At 35.7% G+C, this 15,015-nt stretch overlaps 1 pseudogene; it reads right to left on the reverse strand.

The window, feature by feature from the left end:
- Positions 1–4,899: 4,899 nt before the first annotated feature.
- On the reverse strand, positions 4,900–13,828 carry LOC120069797 (uncharacterized; annotated as a pseudogene).
- Between the last annotated feature and the right edge of the window lie 1,187 nt (positions 13,829–15,015).

The following is a 15,015-nucleotide window of genomic DNA, read 5'->3' on the forward strand; positions in this document are numbered from 1 at the left end:
GATACTCGAGAAGGTAGTAAGGCCTTTGCGAAGAGATTGAGCAACAAAGCTTGATGATGCATTGTGGGCATACTGGACTGCATTTAAACACCAATAGGTATGTCCCCATATGCATTGGTATTTGGTAAGGCGTGTCATTTGCCTTTGGAACTGGAATATAAGGCACTGGGGGCGATGAAGAAGCTGAACTTTGATTTGAAGAAGGTAGGAGAAGCGTGAAAAATGCAACTGGTCGAGCGAGAAAAATGGAGGATTAACGCTATGAAAATGTGAAGATTTATAAAGAGCGTAGTGCTGGCATGACAAACACATATGCGACAAAAACCTCCAAGTCGGGCAAAAGGTCTTACTCTTCAACTCACGTCTACGGCTCTTTCCAGGAAAATTAAAATCACGCTGGTCCAGACCCTTCATCATTAAAGAAATATTCCAAAATGGTGCGGTGGAGCTGATCACTGAGGATGGAAGCCGTACATTTAAGGTTAATGGACAGCGAGTTAAGGCATATTCAGATGTGATTTCCAGCCAGAAAAGACCTCTGTGAAGCTAAAAAACCTGGAATACACTTTGTTTGATTCTTGAACTCTCATTCCTTCATCACTTTATTCATTAGTTATCTATCTGCATTTTACTCATTATTACTTCTAAAAAAAACATGAAAAAAGAAACATGTTGTTTTGTGTAAAATCATTTGACCCTCTCACTGGTTGTTTACAACGATTAAGGCACAAGATTGCAGAGATGTTACATAAAGCAGCAAATTATCTCACTCCATCACCGCAATCCATAGAAGAGAGATCGCCGCAAAGATGGATGCGTCAATATACAATGCGGGCAACAACGCAAATTTGGGGGTGTATTCTTCCTTACCTTTATTTCAAATTTTTCGATATCGCATCACATGTTAGTTTTTTAAAGTTTTATCTCTACATCCTCTTTGATTACCGCAGTCATTTGACATAGATAAATTTAGTAAATCACCGCATGCTATTTCTTTGCAAAGTATGATTTCAATGATGAAAAACATGCTTCTATTCCTTTCGTATATACTAGAGTCATCTTAACTTTAATATAGTCACCTCATAAAATATTTCTAGAAGTCAAGGGTTTGACAGCTTTCTTTCAAACTCTTTTTACGAAGCTGTCTAAGAACATCGCATGACTCATTTCAATCTTTTGGAAATGAGGACATTGCCGCATTTTAAATTTGGGGGTGAGGTATCTCCACTGTCAACGCAATGGGAAACCCATGTTGATAAGAGTTAAGTTGTGAAGGACACTTACCCGTAGTTGGATGTCCGCATGACACACGTGGGGGCAAGCCAAAATGAAAGTAAGTCACCAGGATCAACGCATAAATAAATGACCGCAACTCTGCTGCCAAGTAGGTATGAGTTTAGTCTGAGGACGAGTGTATTGCTCGTAGTTGGATGTCCGCATAACACACGTGGGGGCGAGCCAAAACGAAGGCAAGGCACTCAGATCAGCGCAAGGTCAAAGATATATATATATATATATATATATATATATATATATATAACAATGACAAGAAATATGCAAGGGTAAAATCCTTTGACACCCCAATGAAAAAAAAAATTCTTTTTGCTTTGAAATAAATCATGCGATGTTCCGGAAGTTAGTAAAGTCATTTTGAAGGTTAAGCTTGCAGTCCCTAAGTCTTAGAAATATTTTGAGAAGAGACTTGAATAAGACTTAAGGAAACTTTGGTATATAGGATTTGAACGAAGTATCCTTACGAAATCTAGGAAAAGAACATTGTGGTTGACTTGCTAAAGGAAATCTTTAGCTTATGCTTAAGGACAAGCATTGTTTAAATTTGGGGGTGTGATAACGGGTAGAAAATGCACGTTATCATAGTGCTAAGTTCTTAAGTAATGTTGGCTTGCGTTGATAGAACATGTTAAATTGCATCCATTAAGCATCAATTTCATAATATTGCGACTGCATGCGTTCATCACATAGGAAAATAGTTGATTTTTGTGTTTTTATGCAGAATATGCGTTGACGCAAGGCAAAAATTGTGATCATAGAAAATCATTGGTCGGGCGCAGCATTAACGTAAGGCTTTGCGGTGATCATGTTCGCAAACATTTGCCCGAGAAGGATTACCGCAACATGGTTAGTGCAACATGGTGAGTGCATCTGGGTGAAAGGCTAATTTGTCGGGATGGGATAGAAAGCTGATGATAGTCGAATCCGAATTAAGTTGACAGCCGCTAACGATACAAGTACATTCAGCTTTACAGTGAAAAATATTCGGCGCATCAGTCAGAGGAATTAAAGCCGTCCCAAGTGTGCAATCATGAGAGAGAAGCCGCCGTTCACCCTAGATGTTCGATAAATACCAAGGGCAACCTTCAGAAAAGGAGTTCAGCAGTTCAAAATTTCATACTTCGCTTCACATGTCTTTGTTCATAGTTGTCCTTTCGTTTTAAGGCGGACGTGAGAGAGGAAGGTGGTGTTGACAGATCATTCTAGTAAGCTTGGGAGAGCACCAGAAGCTTCAAGGACAGAGAGAGGGCTGACGCCTGTGGAAGCAAGAACATCTTTGGAACCGAATAGAGACTTACAGTGTAAAAACCTCGGTTAGCAAGGAATTGCTACTAGGCTCTCTACTTTTAACTTCCATTGTTATTTTGTACTCCACTCATTTATCAAAATGGAATCTACTTCTCTATATCTATTCACTCTCTGTTATTTATGCATGAGTAGTTAAATCAGTTGAATGGGTTAAGAAGCATTTAGCTAGCACAACTAGGGAATCTTCATTCTATGTGATTATCTTATATTATGTATGCTTCATTCGTCCATTAGAGATACTCAAGAGGGTAGTCTAAGGAGGGATTTAGGGTTGGGAAGGTCAGGTTAGAATCTAGGCTCGGGAGAGTTAGATTAACGGATAATCAAGAGATAGGAGCTGAGGAATAAGCACTATTTGTTATCAACGCATCGCATGCATCCTAGAGATAGGATATGATTGTATGCAGTCACCTTGCCTTTATGAATTTTGCATCATCGCATAGGAAAAGAGTAGAGACTTCAGAATAAGTTTTATGGATAGTTTTGCATTCAACACATGCGTCCTAGACTTAGGAGCATCGTATTTGCATTGGAAAATGACTTGCCATGCATGGTTATAGCATGATCGCATAGTTCGACGCATTCCCAAGTAATGCTAGCTAAAGATCTTCTCACCCTGTTCATCCGCATACTCAGTGTATCTATCACACAACTGACTTTTCTCAAATCTGTCGCATTTGTCTATTTTTCATTAACGCAATCAACAACAAAACAACAATTAATTGAGTTAATGGTTACTGCAAAGTTTTCCTGAAAAATTACCAACACAATCTGTTTTCACAAGTCCCTGAGTTCGACCCTAGACTTACCAAGAAACTCAGTGGAGTTTACACTTAGATTCTACAGAGGAAACTTGATTGCTCAATACAATTTCACCGTCGCATATCATCCATAATTTCACTTCATAAAAATAAGCATCAGAAAACATGCAAGATAGGATTTTGCATATATTTTTTCTATAAATAGTTTGGTCTTTCAATATTGTAAAATCTAATGCTTCTTTGACTTTTGACCAAAACTCTTCCACCTAAATCTCTTTACTCTCTTTTTATTAAAGTGAAGTTCCCTTGTTTTCACTAACAAAACGGTCCCATCACCGTGTTCTTCCATAGGAGAATAGCGAGGATTTTCCATTGGTGGTGTCAATCGAGCTCGGGAGAGGAAGATTGGGATGGATTCTACAAAGGTTGTAATTTGAAGGTTTACTAGGTGAAATTTGGGCTGAACAACTACTTGGAGTGCAAAAGTCACAACCATATTTGAGTAGGTTTAATTTTGGAAAATTAGGGCTCATTGATGCAACTACATTAAAAAGAAATCTTAAATCTGATAAAAATCACCTGCCAAAATCTACTAAATCACCTAAAAATTCGTAAATAACAACTTTTAAACTCATTAAGACCCTCATGAGCTCATTTTAGCTCATTAAGGCTAAACTTAGGGTAAAACACATGCAAGAGTCCATTTTTCTGAGTAAATGTATGCAAATAAAGGCCTAAAAATATGCATTTCATGTCCAAGTAACCTTGCTACTAGTAATCGACCCTATTGAAAACTTAAACGTACTGCAACTTTCCCAATCACTAAAGTCAACACGAAGTACAAAATTTCGTCACCCCCAAACTTAAACATTTTCTAGGCCTTTTTTTCACATTATTTCCTTTTTCCTTCTTCTTGCCTCGGACACTCGAAGTGGAATCCTTACTTTCATCATAGCTTGGCCACATGGATTGCATTATTAATTGAGCTCTGACTTTGTGGTTGAGTTTTTATTGTATGATGATTTTGCTACTTGTTTTGTGATGATGACGATCTATGATAGGCTTTAGATAATTTTTATTCACATTGTTTAGGTTTTTACCAAACTATTGTCATGTATGCTTAGGTTTTTACCACACTATTGTTATAAGAGTAAAAAGCATGTTCAAGTTAAAAAGAAGGTATGTATAATATTTTAGAAGGGGTAATCCTCCTTCCGGAGGTATTAGTAATCAGGGGGCAGTTGTGACACTCGTTGTTTCTACTATATGAATATACTTTAAAGAAGTGCGTAAGGTTCGACGCCAAAGTAGTATTTAAACCTTTATAATATATATAAAATAAAAAGTACTGTAAGTGAAAGGCTGTACATATATTATATATATTTATTTTCTATATCTTTTGTCATACTAGGTATTACATTATCATTGTATTCATAATTATAATAAAACAAGCTAGTGTATATCTCTATTTTATTTAAACCAAAATACAAGTATGTAGTTTGATGAGCTAGAGAAAGAAGTTGTGAGTGCATTGTGGTCACTTTGATTGAATTACAGCAGCTCTCACAACCAACCCATACTTAACATAATTTCCATGATCATACAAGGTAAACATCAACTCCCCGACACCATCGTCGACCTTGACTTCCCCGATCTTGATCTGGAACCATACATCTCGTGGCTTATTCTCTAGAGATTCATTTGTCACAAATGTTAACTCATCAGGCCACTTGAGTTCGAGGTTAACAGGATTTTTCCAATCGTAGCGAGATTCCTTTAGCAATACATGAAACACTATTTCATATGTAATGCCAGGTGATAGCTTCTCTACCTTGATACTCCCATGAACATTTAGTCACCATACATATATAAGTTCAGCCACTTCAACTTTCTTACTGCAAGTTTATTACATATTACACACCCACAAAATCAATATTTTTCCAATTACTTTGATAGTTCGTGAATATATTTTAAAAATTTATAAAGAAAAATCTAGCGGTAAGAATTAAATTTAAGATTTATTGAAAGGAGAAAAATTAAAATTAAAAAAAATTTCGAAGTATAAGGACCGAAATGATATTTTAGTTTTGGACTAATAAATATGTAGTTAAATTATACCCGTCGATCTCCATAAATGTCCATTTCCAGTATTGAGGATCTTCACTCCAAGCTATTGCGAGGTTTCTTGCAGGTATAATAATGTTCTGCATACAAAGTAATGATTTGAAATTTTCCTTCTCATGTCAATATAATTCTGGTCAATTAAATTTGAATTTTCCTAAAATATTGATGACTTAATGGGTATGCTTGAGATGAATTTTAGAATCATTGTTTTGAGATAAATTATTTGATTATAATTAGTTTCATAATAGTGTGATACATCATATAAATATTCTCGGTAACATATTTATATAAATGGTTTAAATTTAATTAATTTTTTTTTAACTAAATAAGGTTTGATTTTAAAAGGTAGTATTAGAATCATCAAATTACTGGTAAAAAAAAACATCACATTTTAGATTAGAAAAAAGACTAAATGGAGAGAATGTTTTACAGATAAAGAAACACTGAGAAAAATTATATTGATTTTTTAAAAAATAAAATCAAATTGGAGGTAAACATTGTAAAGATTTAGAGAGAGGAAATTAAGGAGATGAGAAAAATTAGAGGAAAATAGAGATAAATTAAAATGGACAAAAATTTTGAAAAGAAAAATACAGTTTCTCTATAAATTTAGAACAAAATAAAGTGAAGAGGAAGACATCTTTTCAAATATGAAACACTATAAGTTTTAGAAGAAAATAAGTTTTAGTCGTTTCAAAATCATTTTCAAACGTACTGTTAAATCCTTCTAATAACAACTATAACATTCCAAAGAAGTTTATTAAAAAGAGCATACCGAAACTGTTAATTGTGGTAGAATTTCAGCACCTCTAACAACTAACCCCGACTTCCAATACTGTCCATATTCATACAAGGTAAACGCCAACTTCCCGACACCATTGTCGACCTTGACTTCGCCGACCTTGATCTGAAACCATATATCTTTTGGCTTATTCTCTAGAGATTCATTGGTCACAATTGTTAACTCATCTGGCCGTTTGAGTTTGAGGTTAACAGGATTTTTCCAACCGTAGGTAGATTCCTTTAGCAATACATGAAACACTATTTCATATGTAATGCCAGGTGATAGCTTCTTGATGCGTTATTTTATGCAATGAAATAATGGAATGAAATGCGGTGATGGAAATGCGTTGAGCAACAAGTTTTCTCAGTAGAATCCAAGTCTAAATCCCACAGAGTTTCTTGGTAAGTCTACGGTTGAACTTAGGGACTAGGGAAAACGAAATGCGGTGATAATGTCTAAGAAGACTTCGCGGTAACCAATCAATCAAAGAGTTTTTTTTGGGTTGTTGTTTATGGTATAAAAAGTATACGGCAGATTTGAGAAAAGATTGATTATGCGGTAGATACACTGAATATGCGGAGGAACGGGTTGAGAAGGTCTTTAGCTAGCATTTCCCGGGAATGGGTCAAACTATGCGATCATGCTACACTCATGCGACAGAAAATCATTTTCCAATACAAATGTCGTGCTCCTAGTTCTAGGATGCATGTGATGAATGCGATAATGTCCATAGAGCTTATTCATAAGTCTCTACTTTTTACCTATGCAATGATGCAAGATGCACACAACGACAAGGTGACCGCACACAATCATAACCTATCTCTAGGATGCATGTGATGCGTTAATAGCAAACAGTGCTTATTCCTAAGCTTTTATCTCTTGATTATGCATTCTAATCTGACTCTCCCAAGCCTAGATTCTAACCTGACTTTTCCAAGCCTAGATTCTGTCCTTAGACTACCCTCCCAAGTATCCCTAATGGACGAATGATGCATACATAATACAAGATAATCGCATAGAATGAAGATCCCCAGTTGTGCTACCTAAGTACTTCTCAACCCATTTGAGAGATTTAGCTACTTATGCATAATGAACAGAAAGTGAACAGATATAAAGAAGTAAATTCTATTTCTATAGATAAGTTGAAGTACAAAGTTATAATGGAAGATAAGGATAGAGAGCCTGATAGCAATTCCTTACTTTCTAAGGCTTTTACACAGTTAACTCTATTATGTTCAAAAGATATTCCTGCTTCCGCAGGAGTTGGCCCTCTCTCTGATCTCGACACTTCTGGCACTCTTCCAAGCTCACCAGAAAAATCTCTCGGCACAATCTCGCTTCTCTCGCTTCTGCCTTAAATAAAAGAAAATCTAAGAACAAGGCTACTTCTAACTATGGAGAAAATTATCTAAATGTCGAACTCGACGAACGAACCGCTTCTCTGAAGGTTGTCTTCGGTATTTATAGAGCTTTAGGGTGGAAGGCTTCTTCTCTCTTATGATTGCACTGATGGGATGGCATTAATTCTCTATCTGATGCACCAAATATTTTTCACTGAAAAGTTGAGTGTACTTGCTACAGTAGTTCGTTAGCGGCTTATCAACTTAATTCGAACTCGATCATCATCAACTTTCTGTCCCGTCGTGATTTATTATGCTTTTCACCCAGATACGCCAACCAAGTTACACCGGCTCTATGCAATAATCCTTCTTGAGCAGATGTTTGTAAGCATAAATCACTGCAAAGCCTTGCGGTAACACTGCGTTCGACCGTCGATTGGTTGTGATTGCATTTTCCGTCTTGCGTCAACGCATATTCTACATAAAAATGCAAAAGTTAACTGTTTTCATGCGATGAATGCATGCGACCATAATGTCATGAACTTTATGCTTTTTGGACGCAATCTTATATATTTTATCAACGCAAACCTTCATTGTTTAATAACTTAGTACTGTAATAATGTGCATTTCTACCCGTTATCACACCCCCAAATTTAAACAATGATTGTCCTCAAGCATAAGCTAAAGATTTTCTTTAGAAAGTCGACTGCAATCTCTTTTCTTAAATTTTTCACGGATACTTCATTCAAATACTATATACATAAATTTTCTTAATTCTTATTTAAGTCTCTTCTTAAAATATTTCTAAGACCTAGGGACCACAAGTTTAACCTTCAAAAAGACTTTACTAGATTCCATGACATTGCATGATTTTTTTCAAAAAAAAAAAAAAAAACTTTTTCACTGGGGTGTTAAATGATTTGTATCCTTGCATATTTTTTACATTATTATTTTTCTCTGACATTGCGCTGATCCAAGTACCTCATCTTCATTTTGGTTTGCCCCCACATGTGTCATTCAGACATCCAACTACGAGCAAGGTGGTCTTTCTCAGACTAAACTCATACCTACTCGGCAGCGGAGTTGCAGTCATTTATTTATGCGTTGATCACGATTCCTACCTTCGTTCTTGCTTTCCCCCACATGTGTCATGCGGACATCCAATTATAAGTAGGATCCAATCGCAACGTTATGATGCTTTTTTTTTGTACAGCTAAAAATAGCAAGGTTGAAAATAAATACCTCACCCCCAAATTTAAAATGCGACAATATCCTCATTGCCAAAAGATTGAAAGAATTCATGCGATGTTCTTAGGAAGTTTGGTAAAGGTTCAGTTTGAAAGAAAACTAGCAGACCACTAACTTTTAAAAATATTTCATGAGGTGACTGTCCTAAAATTAAGTTGACTCTAGTTTACATGAAAAAAATAGAAGCATGTGTTTCATCATTGAGATCATAATTAGCAAAGAGAAAACATGCGGTGACTGACTAAATTTATCAATGTTAAATGATTGCGGTAACAAAAGAGGATGTGGTGATAAAATTTTCAAAATTAAAATGCGATGCGATAGTGTAGAATTTGGAATAAAGTCAAGGAAAAAGACAATCCCCAAATTTGCGCTGTTGATCACATTATTTGTTGATCATCCTGCTTTGCAGCGATCTTATTTCTTTGCAATGTGGTGACGAAATAAAGTAGTTGCGTCTTCGTGTAGCACCTTCGCAATCGTATACCTTGATCGTTTTCAAAGAAACCATTGAGAGGGTAATAATTAAAAAAGTTAACAAAATTTTCTCGCTTTTTTTTTTTTTAAACAAATAAGTAAATATGTGATAACAGATAATAACAAGGTGATGAAAGTTCATGAAGTATTGATGTAGAAGAAGGATATTCAAAAGTATTGCGTCCCTAATGAGGTTGAATCACATAATGACTCAGGGACTGCTTATTTTACGGTACAAGCTGGACTTTTTACGTCCACGGTGGCTTTTTCTTCTTTTCTATGTCCTCTGAAATCCTCACTACCTTAATCTGGAGCTTTTCCCCATTAATGTTCATAACAATCTCCCCCTTGCGCACATCAATTTGGGTACGACCGGTCGAGAGGAATGGTCGTTCTAATATGATGGACGCATCTTCGTCTGCTTTATAATCCAAAATGATGAAGTCTGCCGGCAAGTTGAATTTATCAATTGATATTACGACATCTTTCAACTCTCCTTCAGTATGTATTCGGGATTTATCCGCAAGCAAGAGAATCTCTGTCGTGGGCGTGAGTTTTCCCATATTCAATCGCTTGAAGATTGATAGTGACATTACGTTTATAATCGTCCCAAGATCGCATAGTGCTTGGCCACTATAGACCCCTCCAGTGGAGCATGGAATCGTAAAGATTCATGGGTTGCACATTTTTGGTTGGAACATAGCATTTTGCGTACTGCCTTTGTCGCGATCTTGTCTTCATCATTTTATTTCTCTTTCAATCTTTGAGGGACTGGTGGTAACTGGACTTCTTCTGCCTCATGTTATAAAGGCTTAAGAGTGGATGCAACTTCGGGATTCATCTTTTCGGGCTTTTTCGAATTATAAGTCAACGGGTCCTCGGTTGTCACCGCATTCGAGTTGGTTATAATGGGTTTCTCCCCTACTTCCGTAGTCATTTTGTCGCTTAGCAAGGAGACTGCTAAGCATTGTTCCTTCTCAGTACACCCAATGTTGCGAGGAAGCTCAGTTGAGATCGGTAAAGCTCCTTGTGGTCTATTTTTGAGCTCGCCCGCAATTTGTCCCAACTGAATTTTGAGATTTCGAATGAACGTTGCTTGATTCTGAAGCACTGATTCGTTCTTCTCAATGTACTACTTCAATAAGCTCTCTAAGGATGAAGGTTGTGGTGTCTGCTAGCTACTTTCTTGGTTATGCATTGGATCGTTGGTTCGTGGGAAAAATCCAGGTGGCCCTTCTTTGCGCCACTGGTTGAAAGCTTTGTTGTTGATTTTTCCACGCGAAATTTGGGTGGTTTCTCCACCCAGGGTTGTATGTATCGGAGTAGGGATGATTCTTTATGAAACATAATGACTGCGGATTTCCTTGGCATTCTTCCAACGGATGAGCGTCTCCATAGATGACACAACTTGTGGTCGTTGAGCAATTCCATTGACCTGCTCTTTTTTCGCTCCCGTGCTTTTAATTGCGATGCCTTGTATCAAACTCATCATTGCAGTCATTGGATTCTGAAGGGATGTGATGGCCCCATTGTTCACGTCACTATCTTTAATTCTTAATCTTTGATCGTTTTCTCGCAAGTCCTCGTGATTTTTGGAAATGCGATCAAGTATATTTTTGGCCTCCTCATATGTTTTGTTAAGTAGACCACTAGCTGCTGCCGCATTGGCAGCTGTCTACGAAGCAGGGTTCAGTCCGTGGTAAAAAATCTCCATCTGCAAGCAGTCTGGTAAGCCGTTATATGAACAGTCTGTTACAAGCCTCTTAAACCTCGCCCAAGCATCGCTGAGCGATTCATTAGTTTCTTGTTCAAAATTCGTTATTAATTTCTTTCTCCTGGCATTCTCGGTTGGTGGGAAATATTTCTTCATAAACTTCTCTACCACTTGTTCCCAATTCAAGAGAATAAGCCCATTTTCGTGCCTTATCACGAACAAAGTTAGTTGAACTTCTTTGGTAGAGATATTCGGGAACACAAGAGTGTTACAGATTTCTATGAAGCTCCGAAGGTGGGCGTGCGGGTCCTCGCCATGCCTTCCTCTGAACTGTCCAGCAGTCTGGATCATCTACAGCACCACCGGTTTTATTTCGAATCGAGATCCATCAAGGGCAGGCCACATGATTCCTGGGGAGATATCGTAGAGGTATGGCGATGCATAGTCCCGAATGGGCCTATTGCGATCGTTTGCCAGAGGATTTGATTCACCATGACATTGTTTTCGTTTGGTGCTCTATTTCCATGCTGCTCTGCCATATTGTCTTTATCTGGTTGTTGTTGCTGGCGGCTATTTTTCAATCTTCGCCAGAACGTCTTCTCAATCTCCGGGTCATAATTCACAAGAGATTGAGAGCTGCAAAGAAATCAGAAAAATTATCGTTAGCACACTGACTTTCCGAAGACCCTGGCAACGGTACCAAAAACTTGATGCGTTATTTTATGCGATGAAATAATGGAATGAAATGCGGTGATGGAAATGCATTGAGCAATAAGTTTTCCCAGTGGAATCCAAGTATAAATCCCATTGAGTTTTCTAGTAAGACCAGGGTCGAACTTAGAGACTGGGGAAAACGATATGTGATGATAATTTCTAAGAAGTCTTTGCGGTAACCAATAAATCAAAGAGTTGTTTTTGGGGATTTATTTATGGTGTAAAAAGTATGCGGCGGATTTGAGAAAAGATCGATTATGCGGTCGGTACACTGAGTATGTGGAGGAATGGGTTCAGAAGGTCTTTAGCTAGCATTTCCTTGGAATGGGTCAAACTATGCGATCGTTCTACACTCATGCAACAGCAAATCATTTTCCAATGCAAATGTCGAGCTCCTAGTTCTAGAACGCATGTGATGAATGCGATAATGTCCATAGAGCTTATTCCTAAGTCTCTACTTTTTACCTATGCGATGATGCAAGATGCACACAACGATAAGGTGACCGCACATAATCATAACCTATCTCTAGGATGCATGCGATGCGCTAATAGAAAATAGTGCTTATTCTTAAGCTCCTATCTCTTGATTATGCGTTCTAATCTCACTCTCCCGAACCTAGATTCTAACCTGATTTTTTCAAGCCTAGATTCTATCCTTAGACTACCCTCTCGAGTATATCTAATGGACGAATGATGCATACATAATACAAGATAATTGCATAAAATGAAGATCCCTAGTTATGCTAGCTAAGTGCTTCTCAACCCATTCGACAGATTTAGTTACTCATGCGTAATGAACAGAGAGTGAACAGATATAAAGAAGTAAATTCCATTTCTATAGATAAGTTTAAGTACAAAATGACAATGGAAGATAAGGATATAGAGCCTGGCAGAAATCCCTTGCTTCCCAAGGCTTTTACACTGTTAACTCTATTCTGTTCAAAAGATATTCTTACTTCCGCAGGAGTTGGTTCTCTCTCTGATCTCGACACTTGCGTCACTCTTCCAATCTCACCAAAACGATCTCTTGGCATAATATCGCTTCTCTCGCTTCCGCCTTAAATAAAAGAAAATCTAAAAACAAGGCTACTTCTAACTATGGAGAAAATTATCTAAGTGACGAATTCGACGAATGAACCCCTTCAACTTCAACTTTCTCACTGGAAGTTTTTTACACAATACACATCCACAAAATCAATATTTTGCCAATTACTTTGATAGTTCGTGAATATATTTTCAAAATATATAAAGAAAAATCTAGTAGTAAAAATTAAATTTAAGATTTATTGAAAGGAGAAAAACTAAAATTAAATAAATTTCAAGTATGAGGACCAAAATAATATTTTAGTATGAACTAATAAATATGTGGGTAAATTTTACTCGTCGATATCCATAAATGTCCATTTCTAGTATTGAGGATCATCAATCCAAGCTATTGTGAGCTCTCTTGCAGGTATAAAAATGTTCTGCATACAAAGTAATGAAACTCAAACTTACAATTTGAATTTTCATTTCACATGTCAATATAATTCAAGTGGGATCATCAATATGATGACTTAAGGATATATTTGAAATGAATTTTAGAATTATTGTTTTGAGCTAAATTACTTCATTATAGTTACTTTCGTAAATCATATAAATATTGTATTCTTAGTATAATAGTTGTGCAAATGGTTTAGATTTAATTAAAATTATTTTTAAATAATTAATGTTTTTTCTTAAAAGGTTGTATTAGAATCATCAAATTAGTAGGAAAAAAAAATTACATTATAGATTAAAAAATACTTGAGACAAAGAATGTTTTAAAGAGATAAATATAAAAGTAGAATCATTGCGTAAAAATCATTTGGATATATCTCCCAAGTGATGGGATAAATGATTTTGGATATTCTCAAAATCAATTTCTCATTATTGTCAAACATCTCAGTTTTAGAAAGAAAAAAAAAGAGTAATTTTTATCATTTCCAAATCACCCCAAATGTTAAATCCTTTTAATATCAACTATAACACTCCAAAGAAAAAACATCATTGTTGCACTTACCTAACTCGCACTTTCTCCTACCATTGTAAGAGGTTATCTAGATTAAGAGATTGGAGATAGGAATGAAGATGAGAGTGCAAAAGGGACAACTATATAGCTCCTTGTTTGGTATAATTTTTCAAAGAGCACATGAGAATTTAGTTATTCCCATGTTTTTTTTGGTTTTTTTTTATTTTCTTTACTTGTGTTAAGAGTATCAGATACCTGGCTTTCTACATCTATTTTTTTCTTATATTAAATTGATAATTGATTATATAAAAACAATTCGAAAATAATATACAAAATTAACCTAATTAATCATGTTATCCAATTCTATGGTATTGAATGAAGTACAATTGAGTGAGGAATTGAACTATATAGTTAATTTTTTCTTATTGATTAGAATATTATAAATTTTAATATTTTATTGAATTTTTTAATTAATACATAATCTAATATTTAACATTAATTCACTTTTAGTTGTTATTATGGATTTTTATACATTGGTCAATGATATTTGATATGCTTTCAAAAAAAAAAAAAAAAAATAGTTGTCTATATTTCATTCATTCTCAATGATTTCCTATTAAATTATTCAATTTGTTTGCATATTAGTTTCTTTTTAAGACATTAATTTATTTCAAAATTTATAATTTCTAAACTAAATATGTAATAAAATAGATTAGCCATAGTAAACGTAGTTGAACTAGCATGCTATATGCGTTAGCGATCAATAAGTTTGCGGTTTGAATTTTTTTATCCCTAGTATACTTAGAAAAAAAAACTCATATTAATTATAAAGGTAGTATGAGCTTGTCAATGACCATCCAAGGCTATTTGAACTGTAGTACTTAATATTGAGTCAGGTTTAATCTATAGGGAACAATAGTTAGTATCTCTTAAGCTAAATTCTAAATAGTAACGATAATTAGTGGAGGGGGTTGGTTAGGAAAATAATAAACACTAAAGAAAAGAGTGACATCTCCGCAGTCCTGTGCCTTAATTGTTGTAAACAAAAAAAAAAAGGGTCAAATAATTTTAAACAAAACAACAATTTTTTTTTTTTGTAGACATAAGAACGATGCTGGTAACAAGAAGGTAATTGCGATAATAAGTAACGAGATGATAAAAGTTCATGATGTAGCAGGAAAAGGATGTTCAAAAGGATTGCGTCCCTGATGAGGTTGAATCATATAATACTCAGGGACCACTTATTCCAGACTGGTTTGTTC

Source organism: Benincasa hispida, chromosome 8 (genome assembly GCF_027475165.1).
Source record: "Benincasa hispida cultivar pf3 chromosome 8, pf3_genome.v1.1, whole genome shotgun sequence".
Taxonomy (NCBI): Eukaryota; Viridiplantae; Streptophyta; class Magnoliopsida; order Cucurbitales; family Cucurbitaceae; genus Benincasa; species Benincasa hispida.